Raw genomic sequence first — 16,907 nt, 5'->3', positions numbered from 1 at the left:
CCATCTTGTTTCATGACCTCCTTTTTCTGCTTAAGAGACTGTGAGCCTCATTTTCACTTTAACTGAAGATGAGTATAATTGATGTGAATTATGCAGAGCTTTTTGTTGTATTTTCTGTTTCAGTTGAATCAAAAACCTGGAGCTGAACACCCCTCCAAAGGTGGGGAAAGTTTGATACAGATCTCAATGTGAAGTTTGCAACTCAGGCTCATTGTTAGCTTCAGAATTCTTTGTCTGTTAGATAATTTTAATTACTTCTGTTCATATAAACATCTCTATCAATATAGTTTAAATTTTGAGTATGTGGAAGAACAACAGCAGAGGAATCAGTTCTTAGGCAAGTCACTTGTAATACATAAATAGCTCTGCTGAGAGCATAACAAAGGCTCGTTGTACTATTTCACGACAGAGCCAAATATGTTCTTGAAGCAAAGTTTGTTTACAGTATAATTGCATATATTTCATACATAAAATAGGTGGTCCTATTGTATCAAAATATGTTTCCCTTTAGCGTCTGTGAAGAACACAGAGTTATTTTTATTTATTTATATTAATAATAATAGCAAATGTATGTTAAGATTGTTTATATTTGATTGGATCCCTCTCCATTCCACTTGATATATCACTGCTTGTCTAAAGCCTCAATCCTGCAAGAGGCTTTGTGCAGACACAAGGGTCTGCCTGTGCAGAGCTCTGTGAAGGATTGAGAATTTAGATTATAAGATCCTTGGGGCAAGGGCTGTGTCTTGTTATGTTTTGGTATAGTGCCTAGCAATGATCCTGATTAGAGTTTTTGTATACTAAATAATATGTGACAATGCAAAAACTTCACTTTCAAATACAGTAAGGAAAACCAAACATAGTGGGCTGAGAGATTCCTTGTTTTAGGTTTCCTAAGAATAGAACAGTAGTTTCAACTATCCAGCAAAAACTCTGATATTCAAGAGCTATTCTAAGATGTTTAAAATTTCCACAGCCATCACTCAGAGCTAAAATGTTATGCCAGGATGATGTAAGTGCAGACCTCCAAAAAACTGAAAATCCCTGTGTACTAACAAATCTGCAGAAGTGATTCTGAATCCTCCTTTGGCTGTAGGAGAACCAGATCTGCACTCTCCCTGATATGAGATGCCATTTTTCAGCTAGGAAAGTTTGCCCCGTAATCCTTTTTCTTCACCATAGAGTGTATATTATCATACTGTGCCTGATAGGAAGTACACCCGTAGGACTATTTGAAATATAGCCCAGCCAGTGCCAGAGAGGCTGGAGGAGCAGCTTTGAGTTCCTCAGTAACTGGCTAGGAAGAAGCTGCAATGAGCCACACATCCAGGGTGGGAATAGCAGAGTCTGCAGACCTATGGAAGACACAGACAAGCAGGAAAAAGGTAAGAGCAGCCCAGGGAATTGGTGAGGGATTGACAGAACAGTCTTTAGCTGCCTAACAAAGGGTCCTGGATGGGAACCCAGAGAAGAGGTTGAGCCTGAGTTCTCCTACTTCCCTCCAAGTAATAGGGGAAGTACAGGCCTCCGGATTAAAAGACACCAAGAATGATGAGTCCCAGATGAGGGCCATTAGATTCTGGTCCTTTCTGTTTTGGACTTTTCTATTAACCCCAGAAGGGGACTGGACTGACAGGTGACCTGGCTGGAGGGCTAGTCTATGGAAGATGTAGACCACTGTGGAAACAGGTGGATGGACAAGGGGGTGGGCTAGATTGGAACAATCCCTACAGTGCAGTGTCCTGGCATGAATTATCAGTCCCCACACTGTGCTGCTCCGCACCTGCCTGAGGTTTGCAGTTTGGGGGGGCAACACTACCGCGAAGTGCAGCCCCTGCTGGCACTGCTCCTCACCTTTGCATTTTGGAGTGGGGGGGAGACAATGCTGCCGTGAAGTGCAGCCCCTACTGATGCCACTCTGTGCCTACCCGACGCTTGCAGTTTGGGGGGGGCAACGCTGCCTCCTGCCTCCCAAACTATGCCCATGTTAAAAAGTGGGGAGCATGGCCTACCCCCGCCTCCATATTTCTAGCACCAGTGCCCCCCACCCACTTCTACAAAGGTTCCACGACCCTTGCTAGCTGTTCCAAATACCCTATTGTATTATCAAGCCAGCTAGCTCAAAGCAGTAGTAGATTAGGGGTGCTCCCAACCAAGTTAAACACTGGATCTTCATTGAACAAGAAAATTGTCTCAATGTAAACATTGCTAGGCTACCAAGGATTAATAAAAAAGTCATGCCCTCCAGACATTTACACACATCCATTAGCAAAAGCTACTCTATGGGTTTGGGACAGAACCAGAGATAAAACCAGTTCTTTTCCCTCACCAATGACACCCAATGTAAATAATCCAGATCTTAAACCAATTGTGAACCAGAAAGCTTAAAAGTTTAGGAGAACCATGGAATACTCATGGTTGGCCAGTTACTCAGTAAAGAAACTTTTCTAACTTATTTAGAGATCAAAATTAACTTTAACTGGCCCACTCTCTCCTGGTACCAGTACTTTCAAGACAGGCATTATCTTTCTCAACTTTCTAAAAAACCTGTTTTATACCGAAAGCTATCTTAAATAGAAGTGATGGAGTCTGGTCAATTAGGAAACAAAAATTATTACAAATTTATATTCATTTTTGCAGACAGCTTTCCTAACAAAGAAATTTCTATATATGACATGCCGGGGAAAAGATGTGGATAGCAAATTACCCCAGAGGAATGTGGTTTGATTTGGAAAAGAGGACCAGCAACCTCAGTCTGTAGCACAATAAAAGAAAATTTCTTTATGGTACTATTTAAATGGTACCTCACGCCAGTCAAGTTAATGTATATATCAGGGGTGGCCAACCTGAGCCTGAAAAGGAGCTAGAATTTACCATTGTACATTGCTAAAGAGCCACAGTAATATGTACTGATTATATACATATATGTATATATGTGTGTGTGTGTATATATATGCAAAAAGAAAAGGAGTACTTGTGGCACCTTAGAGACTAACAAATTTATTAGAGCATAAGCTTTCGTGAGCTACAGCTCACTTCATCGGATGCATTTGGTGGAAAAAACAGAGGAGAGATTTATATACACACACACAGAGAACATGAAACAATGGGTTTATCATACACACTGTAAGGAGAGTGATCACTTAAGATAAGCCATCACCCACAGCAGGGGGGGGAAAGGAGGAAAACCTTCCATGGTGACAAGCAGGTAGGCTAATTCCAGCAGTTAACAAGAATATCAGAGGAACAGTGGGGGGTGGGGTGGGGGGGAGAAATACCATGGGGAAATAGTTTTACTTTGTGTAATGACTCATCCATTCCCAGTCTCTATTCAAGCCTAAGTTAATTGTATCCAGTTTGCAAATTAATTCCAATTCAGCAGTCTCTCCTTGGAGTCTGTAGGCTTGAATCCTGTGCATGGCAGGACTCATCCAAAGCGATGCTCAGATATTCACACTGCTGAAGTTGCAAGTGCAGTTAAGATTCGATGTCACTGTTCAGGTCAGAGATTCTGTGTTCTATTGTGTGGTGTGAAAGCTGCAGGCCAGAAATTTTCTTCTGTAGATTCTTGTTCTCTGGTGACAGGATTGAAATCACATCAGTGAGGCACGTTTTTATAAGCTCTCCTTCAGACTAGGGCTTTTTTGCACAGGCTATGTGCCAGGCCACATAAAAGGAGGCTAACATTACAGTTGGTGATTGCTGGCAAATCTGGTGGAAAAACTGGGCTTTCACATCCGTTTGTTTTTTCAAAGTTTTCAGTTTTAAGGTGCGGAGTTCAGAACCTTGTGGGAATTCTTGATCCATATGTGCATGGCTCGAAGCGAAATGATGCTGCAAGTTTGAAGATTTGAACTTAGAGATACACATCTGGCAAAGAAGACACATGGCCTTACCATTATGTTCAACGAAAAAGTACTTATTCTCCCACTCCTGTTGGAAACCTCAATTTTCATCTGTGTATTTTCTTTTCTGTTTGCACTTGCCTTCCATTGTTAAATGGTGTAAGAAAAATGTAGATTAAAAATTTCCACACCACCTAGTCACCGTGAGCTTTATTCAAGGAGACACTGGTGCCGGCCAGGGGGTGCTAGACCCCTGGCTCTCTCCCAGGCCCCGCCCCCCACTGTACCCCTTTCCCCAAGTCTGCACCCCCACCCCGCCTCTTCCCATCCCCTCCCCTGAGTGAGCCATGTCCTTGCTCCTCCCGCCCCCTGCCATCACAAAACAGCTGATCAGGGCAGGCAGGAGGCACAGGGAGGGAGAAGGAGGCGCTGGGCGAGGGAGGGGTGAGGCTGCACACCACGTCCTTTTTCCTCCCCGCTTCTCCCCAGAGCCTTCTCAACGCCGCAGAACAGCTGATTGCTGCAGGCGGGAGGCACGGGGGAGAGAGGAGGAGGCGCTGATTGGGGGGGGCCGCTGGTGAGTGGGAGGTGCTGGGGGATGGAGGGGGGGCTAAGAGGACTGACAGTGGGTGCTGAGCACCCACCATTTTTCCCCAGAGTTGGCTCCTAGCAGGAGCTGCATATTATCTTCTGAAGAGCCGCATGTGGCTCCGGAGCCACAGGTTGGGCACCCATGGTATATAAAGATAGATCAGCGGTTCTCAACCCATGGCCCGTGGGCCGCATGCAGCCCAATTAGCACACAGCTGCAGCCCAGCTGAGTGCAAAAAAAAATTCAAATTTTTCCGCTCTGGTCTGATAGGGGCGGGGCTGGCTGAGAGGGAGACAGCATCTGGCAGCCTGCAGGAGGGCTCCTGCCAACAGGAGACTGGTGGTGAGTGCAGCATGGGGCTAGGGGGCAGGAAAGTGGGTCTCTGGGCATGTTTGTTGGGGGATGGGTTCTGGGCTGTGAGGGGGTGGGACGTGCTGGGAATTAGGAGTTTGCGGGATGCCAGGTTTTAGGTGGGGATCTGAGCCTAGGGTCTTGGCTGCCAGCCTGCGCCTGGAGCTCCACTCCTGGCCCAATGCAGGAGTCCCAGCTGCCCACCCCTCAGGGTGGGGGTCCGGAGCCCGGCTGCCCGGCTCAGTGCAGTGGGCTCTGGATGCTGGCTGCCTGGCCGCGCACTGCAGGGACCTGGGTTCCAGCTGCCCAGCCCTAGGCTGTGTGGTCCCAGTCCGGCTGCCTGGGTCCCCACGGTGGGGTCTGGCAGCCAGCTGCACTGCCCCATACCGTGGGGTCATGAGGTCCCAGTCTGGCTGCCCAGCTCAGTGTGGCAGGGTCCAGCTTCCGGCTGCCTGGCCCCGCAAGGTGGGGTCCAGCTGCTGGCTGCCCAGCCTTGCATGGTGGGGTCCAGGTCCAGCTGACAGCTGCCTGGCAGCGCACCATAGGGTCCCGGTTTCTGGCTGCTCAGCCCCTCGCCCAAGGCTCCCCTCCTGGCCCCCTCTGTAGAGAGGTCTCCAGTTCGGGGAAGGGGGGCTGGGCATAAAGGACTGTAGGAGGTTTTAGGTGGTGTGTGCTGTGGTTCTCAACCGGTTAATCAATATATTACATGGGCTGCAGGTTGAGAACCTCTGATATACATAGATAGATTTACTCCTGGGGGAATTCTGCATCACTGCACATGTGCAGAATTTATGTCCTCCACAGATTTCTTTGCTTCCCTGGAGAAAAATGATTTTCTGAAAGAGAAGCAAAGGGAAGTCACAAGAGTGGTCATGTGACCCTCCCCAACAGTTTGTTTCAGGTGCCCAGGGCAGCTGGCAGAGAGAGGATGGGATTTCCTCTTCCCCTGCATGGCATCCAGGGCCATGTCACGCTCACTCCCAGATTTCTCCCCGGCTGTAGGAAGCTCTGCAAACATCCCTCCCCCATCCTTCCTGCACCCATCACTCCTAAACTGCAGGGGGAAGGGTCACTGTACAGGGAGCTGCTCTCTCATCCACCGATCCCCTGTACATCCAGACCCCCTTATACCCAGACACTCCTGCCGAGCCTCACCAGAACCCCTCCTGACAAGCCCCACTCCCCCTGCACCTGGACCACCCCGATGAGCCACCCACACCCAGATATCCACTCTACTGAGCCCCAACCAGCTGTACCTGGATCCCCACCCCACTGAGCCCCATGCCCCCAGCATCTAGATCCCCCTCTGAGCCCCCCCCATGACCTACTGCTGAGCTCTATCCCCCCACACACCCATACCCTCCTGCTGAGCCCCAACCACCTTCATCTGGACCCCCCTGCAGAGACCCATTACTGTTGCACCCAGAACGCCCTCCAAAAGCCCCTGTGCATCCAGATCCCCCCCGTAATTGGATCCTCCACTGAGCCACCCACACCCAGATTGCTTCACACAGAACCCTCTCAACCCACACCTAGATTCCCCCACACTAAGCCCCTCCACACTTGGATCCTGCCTTGCTGAGCCTGCCTGCCCACACCTGGTACACCTGGCATGGAGGGGAAGGACCCTGCAGGGGTGGCAGCTTTGTATAATTTTTGGTGGTGCCCAGAACGGGTCTAAGTCCTGCCCCTCCCACACCTGCCTAAGGCTCTGGGAGGGAGTTTGGGTGCAAGGGGGGAGGGGTTGGGCTCTGGGAGGGAGTTGGGTTGCGGGCTCTGAGCTGGGGCAGGGATGCAGGGTGGGGTGCAGTATTTACTTTGGGTGGCTCCTGAAAGCCACCTGCACCCCCCTCTGGCTGCAGCTCCTAGGTGGGGGACCCATTGGCCACAGCTGGCAGAGTCAGTGCTTGGGGTGGGAGCAGCACGCGGAGACACCCACCCCCCCAGGGGCTGCAGGGACGTGCCAGCTGCTTATGGAAGTGGAGTGGGCGGGCAGGAAGCCACCTTAGCCCCGATGCGCTGCGATGGTGGTGGTGGGTCCCCTGGACCCTTTTAAATTGCTCGGGAATGGCAGGCAGGGCTGCTGGGGAAGCACGCGGGGGCGGCAGGTGGGGCCGGGGGAGAGACCTGGCCCCAAACTTTGTGGAGCCTGGGCACCACAGGCCCATACAACTCGCCACCCCTGGGGCAGGCCTGGTCCTTGTGCTGTGTCAGGGTTGGGTGCAGCCTCACCATTGAGTCCATGTCCCGGGTGGGAGCTGCACAGTGATCTCCCACCTCTGTGCAGCCAGTGGCCTGTGCTCCCTAATGCTATGCTGGAGCCTTCACATTTAGTTGACAAATACAATTTGCAGAATTTTAAAATATTGTGTGTAGAATTTTTAATTTTTGGCACAGAATGCCTTCAGGAGTAATAGATGGATAGATAGAATGGGGATAAAAAGAGAAATTGTGGTGAAAGAGGAGATTTTATGCATGTATGGTGGACATGTCGTTATTAGAGAGTATTGGGATGCAATCAGTAATCAGCTATCACAAATTGTTGGATATTTATTACCAAATGATGTATCAAGGAGTGACAGAACAAATAAACATAAAACACTGGAATATTTTGATCAAAGAAATTAAGTCATGTCAGAATCCGTGTCACCTCACAATCCAACTTTTCTCCATTTAATGGTTATGATGATACTAGAAACCTTCCATGAACAGAATGCTATCATTTATTTGAAAAAGGATTGCTTTTCAATAGTACACTTTTCAACTTTTGGTTTGATTTCTATAATAATAAACACTTTGCTGAGCAGTTTGCAAAGTTTATAGTACAAATACTTACAACTTATGTACATTTACCACATTATTCAGGTGACATCACTGTGCCTATTTGTTACATTTTGAACAAAATATGTAAGCTAAAAATCAGCGATACAGAATACTAATTAAGACTAAATAGACAGATGTAGTATAACCAAAATAAGATCATTTTAATGTCACTCATCTTGAATTTGATTTCTTGGCTGGGAATCTTAGAATGCAGTGTTCCTTGACTGATGAGACAGTTCTAAAAGCTATATGCAACACAGATCTCAGTCAAGAAACACACTTCACCTATCTTGGAACTTCTGGGTTTTATGCTATTTTTAATAGATGCCATTTGCCAAACTCAAAACGAGGCCTCTACATTATTAATTGCAGACAGTGTATCTACCTCTAATCAGATAACTGAGTCAATGATGGCTATTCTGAATGTCCTTACTTCTCTGTAATGGATACAGTCAGAAATTTGTGCATCCAAATCCTTTTGTAATGACAATGTTGGTTGCATCTAAAACAGGCGGTTATGCTCACCTCAATCAATAAATGTAATGATACGTTTGTGGAATCCTGCAGAGGCTAGATGGCATTATGAGTGCTCATCTAGTATTAAAATGTACAGGAATTATGAATGGCTCATTTAGTTTTCAAAGCTTTTCTCCCTTATACCAAGAGAAAGACATCGTAGGCATTTACAGCCAATGCCAGGATCATGTACTAAATCAACACTGAAAGCAGCATTTAGTCTAGTGTTCTCTGCCAAAAGGCAGGATGGCTGCGGAATTCATCACTGTAATACATATAGCTGCCTATCTTCTGAGCAAAGTCAGTATCTCAGCAGATCGTCTGAGCAGTAATTACAATGTTCAGCACAAATGATACTTCAAGAACTTTATAGTTTAACTCCTTTTCTGCATATATGGAATGGCTCAGATAGACCTGTTTGCAAATGTCAACAATTTTGTCTAAAGGAGGAAAAAAGTGATAGTTCTCTGACTGATGCCTTCTTCTTGAACTGGGTGCAAGAAATTTCTGTTTTTGTTTGTCCCCATTATGTCTGCCCCAGAGAAATCTCTGAACAAAAAATTGTCTAAATGGCCCAAATTTGTATGTAGACCCGGTATGACCTTGCAGATACATCAGTTGTAGAACACATTCCATTAGTTCACAGTATTAACAGCAGTCAGGATTTCAGGGCAAGCTGTTCCTTTGACCCCGCTCCAGACCCTCCATGGGCATGCTTTTCAGGTGACAGACCTACTACCTGCACGTCTCTCAAAGTGGAATTCCATCCCACCTTTAGATTGGGTCCCCAGATTTCAGCACCCTGTTTACCAACTCTCTCTCTTCAGCAGCTCCAACTGGGTTTGGCCCCTGCTACAAACTTCCTTCTGAGGGCTGTGAACAGGAGGTAAACACAGGGACTCCAAACAGATTCTTCAAAACACAGCATTACTGATTTATCCATATGAACATAACCAACAGAGAGGAAAAGGGTTAAAACAACAAAAAGGCCTATCTGCATATTATTGATCTTAATCTTAGCATTTCCCTTAAGTCTTAGGTAGGCCTGACTGAGTCCTGGTACTCCAACGTCTGGGAGAGCAGGGCCAGTGCCTCCTTCTGATTCTCTCAGATTGAGGAATGAAGCTTTTAACTCCTCCCAATACCTTTGTTTCATTTTTGCCACTTGGAATCTGACCACCACACTGGGTTATCAAACAGGCTGTTGATCAGCCTGTGGTAGGGATAAACCTTCAAAGGAGCTGACGCCTATATCATGGCCTGCTTTATCTACAGTCATTGCCTACTTTCCTGAATATGAGTAAAACCACCAGGACTGATTTCAGAGTAGCAGCCGTGTTAGTCTGTATTCGCAAAAAGAAAAGGAGTACTTGTGGCACCTTAGAGACTAACAAATTTATTTGAGCATAAGCTTTCGTGAGCTACTGCTCACTTCATCGGATGCCCATGAAGTTGACAGATTTCCACTCTATACAGCTAAATTCAGTGCCTTGCATAATGACAGGTTTCAGAGTAGCAGCTGTGTTAGTCTGTATTCGCAAAAAGAAAAGGAGTACTTGTGGCACCTTAGAGACTAACAAATTTATTTGAGCATAAGCTTTCGTGAGCTACAGCTCACTTCATCGGATACTCTTTGCATCCATGTAACAAACAGCATGATAGTAATCAGATAGAAGTACACATCATATTAATAAAAAGTACAGGTATTTCCCACATTCTTTACAGAACTGAATGTAAAGAGTTGCACACAGGAAGCGATTTGCAGTGTATAACAACTTACTGGTCCTCCAAAACCTAGAACAATGCTGCATATTCTGGAGCACCATCTATTGACACATTTTTCTATATATGTATATAGAACTATATTTCACTTGTAGAGCATTCTCTTAACACACAATGGCCTTTACAGCATATATATCTCTATTACTGAGATCAGTCAGGCTGCTATTTGACACTCTTCGTACATTTACTCAGTTATTCCTGTGACTCAGCTTGTGGGTTTAATGCTTAATTCAGGAGAGTAGTTCTACAGTCTTTTATTTAACTAGCTGTTCAGACCCATCTCCTGTGAGTGTTGTTACTGCTAGTTAATCTTCCAAAAGTGGAGATTTATGCTACAATATTTGAAGGAGGAAAAGAAGAAACTGTGGTTCTTCCAGGAGTTGTCAGCATAGATCCATACTTCCTAACCTCTGTCTCCACTTTTTAAGAGTCTAAGATACAGATTCTTATTAGGTGGAAGGAACTGAAGAGGCTCAAGCTTGCAGCTCTTTATATTACCACATAACCAAATATTCAATAGAAGGTGAGAGCATGTGCATGGTTCTAAGTCACTACTTTATACGAGGTTCCAGTTTCAATGTAGAGGGTCCATGCATACTTAAGAGTGAAGTTCTATGTAAATTAACAATATATTTGAATAATCAATCACTGGTAATTAACCTTTTTATCTTTCAATATATGCAATCCTTCACCTCCCCCATCTTATTCCTCCTCCCAGTTGGAAGCAATATTTTCAGGGGACCCTTTGGCAAGCAAAAGCATCAGCAGGCATCTACATGAAGAGAAGCCTTCATGTTATAACCACCTTCTCTCAGTAGGAAATGCATCCTCATTAGGACGGCGATGATGATTGGTGATGGCAAGTCATATTGGCAGCAGGCACAACCATTCAGGAGACCACTGACATTATGAGTTTATGCCCTTGTGGGATACAGCCACTCCAGACAGATAACAGCTTTATTTCCACTCTCCCTTCTCTGAAAATGATTTTTAGCAGGAAGAGGAGATGGTTTGTAGCATCCAAGTATACATTTCATTTTATAGAATTTTAAAGTAGACTTCTGCATAGCATTATAATGCCATGCAGATCAGACTGTGGGTAGATTTTATTAGCCAGTATCGGAGCTATAATTTCAATTTTTTAAAATTCACGTGACTATTTTTGTGGTTTATATTTGAATTTTCTTTGTGATTTGTGGTTTTCCCTTTCTAGTAATAAATGTTCTTGACTGATAGTGTAGACTTATGGTTGTGGCTAACTGTATTGTTTCCTCTTTCTTGAATGTGTTCCTGTGCTCTATTAAAATCTTGGTGTTACAGCATCGATAGACATACCATAGAGATGGCTGAAGAGACCTTTTCTTTACAATTTTGGGGAATCAAAATAATTTGGGGTGTAATTTCTCATTACTGTTGTCAAACCAAAAATGAATTTCTGTGGGACTGTTTGGTAAAATTAGATTTGTCCAGTTACAAAGCATGTAACTAACCAACTAAGCATGCACAAATGTTCTCACTTTTTGCACTTGAAAAACTTATAATCAGCTACTTTTTAAAGCTTCAGACTTGCCATAGTCCTCAACGCCTAGTACCTTTGAGATGTCTGAAGGAATTCTGTTTTCAAATAACTAAAGGCCAGATGGTAGCTGGCCTTTACATGGCTCTCCCATCCCATGCACACCTAAGAATTCCAGTTGCTGTAATGGGTGAGTGAAAGAATTGATCTGTGAACCACCAAAAGGAGGAGCAAGCACCATGATTCTTGACTCAACCAACCTACAAAGTCAGGAGAACATTGCTCATATGAAGGGATATAGCAGAGGGTGCCTCCAGGAGACCTGAATCACCTTCAGTATGAGGTGGTATCAGTTGTCTCTCTAATTACAATTTTAGTTTCAGTTATACTTCTTAGTATATATATTCTTATTGTATTAATTAAACTCAAATTATACCCTAATCTTTTCCCACTCCTGTGTTGTGTATAAATTTAATAGATTTCTTTTTCGTATTTTTTCCAGCTTTCCACGGGATTCTCTAGCGTCTTGAATGCTGCCAATATCAATTTCTTGCTTTAAGCCCATGCCATCTTTTATTAACCAAAAGTCTCTGCTTTCAGAAAACAGTTGTAGGCATGATAAAATAGGTACTTAAAGAGTCCTGGAATGCATTGATACAGCCCCAATTGAAAGATGTGCCATAAGTGGTCACATCAAAGTGTAAAAATGTTGCTATCTACATGCACTAAACCATCACAAGGACAAACAACCACTTCATGTAATCAAATGCCCTGTCTCACTTTGTGTAGACACACCTTTAGAAAAGTTGCTAAATTCTATAAAAGTTATCTACAAACAGTAGATTTAAGTTTGCATTTTACCTTACTTGTATTACAATTTGAACCACACTAGCAACACAACCAGTTCAAAATTGTTGTAAAATATACATATGCCAGAACTTAACAATTCTTCAAAACAGAGGCAGTTTTAGAAACAATACCTTCACTGCTACAGTGCTTCATACCATTGGATTGACTAGCCCTCGAACTACAATAGCATAACTGGTAAACATAGAATGTGACAATGTGGACATAAATGATGTTACAACAGCATGGGAGACTGGAACTGTTTGAAAATGATTTAAATTCTCCCAATATGCTAGGCTTCCTAGACAGTGATGGGACTTGGGTTTCTCAAAAAGACTTAGCACTAGAATTAGCTTATGCAAAGTGTTTAAACATTTGGATTCCATTCAAGAGGATGTAATTATGGTTAAGCCTTAAGCACTTTTCTTTCTGTAGGAGTCACAAATTAGGTGATAGGAATGTTTAAGCAAACATTTTAAAGAACGTTTCTGCTGTTCAGGGCATTAGTAGACAGATGATGATTTATCCAGGTGTGGGTGAGATCACTGTACAGTGGTTCACATTACTCATTTCAGGAAGGACCCTGAGGTTTGTGATAGGCAATTGTTATTCCTCTCTGAGGGTTCTCACAGGTGGGGTTCCACAGGATTTCATCCTGACACCTCTCCTATTCAACATTTACTGTATATGAGGCTGCTAGTGGAGATTGTGAAAATGTTTTGAACCGTACTAGCATTAGTATGATGATAATACTCAGCTTTGTGTCTCCTTCTCACTGAACCTGGATTCTGTACTTTTCTTTTAGAGTAGCTGCCGTGTTAGTCTGTATCCGCAAAAAGAAAAGGAGTACTTGTGGCACCTTAGAGACTAACACATTTATTTGAGCATAAGCTTTCGTGAGCCACTGCATGCATCCGATGAAGTGAGCTGTAGCTCACAAAAGCTTATGCTCAAATAAATTTGTTAGTCTTTAAGGTGCCACAAGTACTCCTTTTCTTTTTGTAGTTTTCTTGTTTTCCCAGTGTCTGGCTGAATTAGGATCCTGTCTGAAAACTAGCTGGCACAGGCTCAATCTGGATAAGTTGTAGATGATACTGGTGGGCAGGAAAAAACATATTGAGGAATCTATGGAAGTTATCTCACCAGTACACATTACAATGAGATAGAAAATTTACCTTTTAACTGGCTTGACAGCTCAGATTCTTTTTAGATATAGCACTGCTCATAGCTTCCCAAGTGACAGCAGTGTCTCAAAGTGTTTTTTTCATCTTTAGCTGGCCCTGGGATGATGATGATTAATTATTTGTATGATCATAGCACCTAGGTGTCCCAGTGATGGACCAGGACCCCACTGTGCTATATGCTTACAAATGCAGAACAGACAGTCCCTGCCCCCAAAAGTTTACAATCTAAGTATAAAACAGGAGACGAAAGATGGAAACAGACTGACCAATGGGGGCATACAAGGGAAAAATGAGACAGTATTGGTGAGCATGACAAGCTGTGGTGTCAGGACACCGACAGCCTAACTGTTGTCAAGGAGTGAAACCATTCCTTTTCTTAAGATACGATTTTGACTGAATTCCTACTGTTGGGTCAATTTTGAGTTTTTCCTTTTTAGGGTAATACATCCCTCTCTGAGTAAGTCCTCAGCACTATGTCCATCAGGGATCACAAAGACCTGAGATATTGATTCCACAGTTTTATTGTCTCAAAAGAACTAATACTAGTAGAAAGATTGGATATATTTACAGGTATGTATTACACATTGACATTTTTTCATTTGTGCATTATTAAAGACAAAATCAGATTGATATTTACTGTCATCTCCTGAAGAGTTTCTTTCTGAATACCTGACAGAAACAGTCTATAGCTTTCCTCTCTGGACACAATTTCACATTGGAAGCTATGTTTGATTTATAGTTGTTGAATTGCATTAGCATTTAACCTACATGATAGATAGAAGTTACCTTTTATTAGAGTATCTCTCTTTTTCGAACCAGTTTTTCTCTGAGATGATGTTCTTCCCTCCTAGCTCCTAGCTTCCCTCCTCTGGTATAGTCATGTTTTCCACACCACTCTGCATGTGTCTGGTCCAATGGTTGAACGCAAAGGAATGCATTTCCTTCTGCATACCTGATTTGGAGTACAAAACTTATATCATCCTCAGCCTGACTGTCTCTGGCTGTTTGCTACTGAGTCAACATTTCCCTCACTTTTCCAACCAGCTCTAAGTTTTGGCATTCAAGAAGTCACCATGATTTTCCAAAAAAGAAAAGGAGTACTTGTGGCACCTTAGAGACTAACAAATGTATTTGAGCATAAGCTTTTGTGAGCTTATGCATCTGATGAAGTGAGCTGTAGCTCACGAAAGCTTATGCTCAAATAAATTTATTAGTTTCTAAGGTGCCACAAGTACTCCTTTTCTTTTTTGCGAAAACAGACTAACACGGCTGCTACTCTGAAATGCATAATTTTCCAGGGTCCATGAGATAGCTTTGTACAGTGTCGTTGGTCCTCCATGTTTGGAGAATGTTCGGGTTTGTAAAGGCTCTCCTCAAACTTTGTTGTTTCCAAAAATAGGACTTTTTTAGAGACTCCTAAGATTCCTGTCATTAGAGAAGGGATCATTTTAATTACTTATTCTGCTTCTCTGACAATCTTGTTTGAGAAGGGATTCTCATGGTACTCATGTACCACCTCCCATCAGATCTGAAAGGGTGAGGGCAACATTTTTCAATTACTGTTTTTTCTTAATGGTTTTGCCATATCATATAAATATTTTGGGGCCTCTATTATTGTTGTTACATTTAAATTTGAGGAGAATTCTGTTTCCCACTCATCCAGGAAGTGAAATGGGACATTCTAAAGGGCACCATGACACTGGCAGTAGGTCTCCGAATGAGAGTGAATTCTCAGTGCCAAAAATCTTTGAAAGCTGGAGATTTCACCCAGTCTCATACTAAGGAACTGAGATTCAAAAGCAGGAATCCAGTCAAATGATATCAAAAGAGAAGCAGAATTACAGGTGATTAGTTATTTCTTTTTTTGATGTGGTCCTTACAGTACAATTGTCCAGTTTAGATATGGTATGTTCTGTATTTGCAATTACTTGAAGCTTCAACCAATGCAGAATAAAGTTGCCCACCTTTAAGTAGCGCAGGCAAACGTGAGCATGTAATTGCTGTGCCTTGGTGCTTTCAGTTTACATCAAGATATCATCTATAAAACTACCCAAGACTTGGCTCTTTCAAAAACTGCTTCCATCCCCAAGTCCTATCACAGAGGCTGCTATCTGCCATAGTGCTTTTGCTACCTATCCATGGACATGAGGCAGGATGGAGGTGAGCATTCTTGCTGGAGGTCCCTTGACTCTGGAAATTATCCTTTTGAGGTATTCCAGCACCTCAGTTTGATGATTTTACAATGCCATGCAGGATGCATTTATTCAATTTCTAGTCAGGAGGGAGTACCAGCAACAGACTATTTGTCTCAGTCACTGGTAACAGGGGTTTGTTATTAACTTGTGTAATCGTTGCCCAGGAATCACAATGAGTAATTCAATATAAGGAAATAAGATAACCTACATAAAACACCAAACCCTTTCCCATTTCTCCAGGAAAGACTGTATTTGGGGCATGTGAAAAGTACAAAAAATCCCAAGCCAACTGCACCCCTCATTAGTGAATGTGGCTTCATTATTGCAACATAGGATTTACATGTCCTTCAATGCCAATTAAACCCTTTCCTGGGCTGGGTGACTGAAATAGAAAAATACATTTTAGGTGTGTCCTTTTTGAAAAAAACAAGGGAAGCAATTTTGGAAACGAAAGGCTGGGTGAGAGCTAGGACAGTGGAGGAGAAAGTGAAACGGCAGGACGGCCTAGTTATTAGTTGCTTGTCCCTTTGACTCCCCAATGAGGGGAAAATCCCCTGACGTTGTTTTGGGATTACAGATTTGTGGCAAGGAAGAACAGGATGATGTGCCAAGAAATGGAAAAGAAACTAAATCGTGGGGCCCAGAGAGGCAGTGGGTGTTCAAAGACCAAAAGAAGAGTGAAAGCCGAGCTGCCCCAGAACTGGCAGAGATGGAGGAACTGACCCTCCTCCCTTCCTCCCCGTTATCCCAGAGGTGGCCGCGCCCCGTAACACTTGCGCCTGGACACTCCATCCGCCAGAGCCAGCAGCTGTGGAATCAGGCGAAGGGATTAACTTCGAATTACCCCTCGCTGCAGGAAAGGGGAGACTCCAGTTTCATCCCCCTGACAGAAGCGATGAGGAGGGTAACGGGCCGATCAGGCTCAGCCGGCCCAGGCTCTTTCCCCCGAACTGTTGCTTTTAGTTTGTTTCCCTCCAACTGCGCCTGCGCCTGCTCCCAGGACAAGCCGACCCCAGCTGCCCCTCCCCTTGGCCGTTGGGCCGCCGTGACTCCGAGCGGCGCACGTGCGGCTCCTCGCGCCCCTCCGTTGAGCCTGACGTAGGCTACGCACCGGCGACAGCGTGAGGAAGGGGAGCGGGAGGAGCATCCCCGTGGAGGAGCTCCGTCTGGCAGCGTGGGGGAGGGCAGGAGCGGCCGCCTGCGCCCCCAGCCGTTCACAGGAGAGGAGCCGGAGGAGGGGCGGGGACAGCAAGTGGC

At 44.4% G+C, this 16,907-nt stretch overlaps 1 long non-coding RNA gene across 1 annotated transcript; it reads right to left on the bottom strand.

Annotated features, from left to right (window-relative positions):
• Positions 1-7,361: 7,361 nt before the first annotated feature.
• LOC119855601 lies at positions 7,362-16,881 on the bottom strand. Its single transcript, XR_006281390.1, has 3 exons — positions 16,495-16,881; positions 14,242-14,407; positions 7,362-9,000 (listed from the first exon to the last, which is right to left on the bottom strand). It is a non-coding gene; the product is annotated as an uncharacterized LOC119855601 (long non-coding RNA).
• Positions 16,882-16,907: the final 26 nt, after the last annotated feature.

The sequence above is a fragment of the Dermochelys coriacea genome, chromosome 5 (assembly GCF_009764565.3).
Source record: "Dermochelys coriacea isolate rDerCor1 chromosome 5, rDerCor1.pri.v4, whole genome shotgun sequence".
NCBI classification, from domain to species: Eukaryota; Metazoa; Chordata; order Testudines; family Dermochelyidae; genus Dermochelys; species Dermochelys coriacea.
Note: the sequence above shows the minus strand (reverse complement) of the source record. Positions and strands in the feature narration are given on the sequence as shown.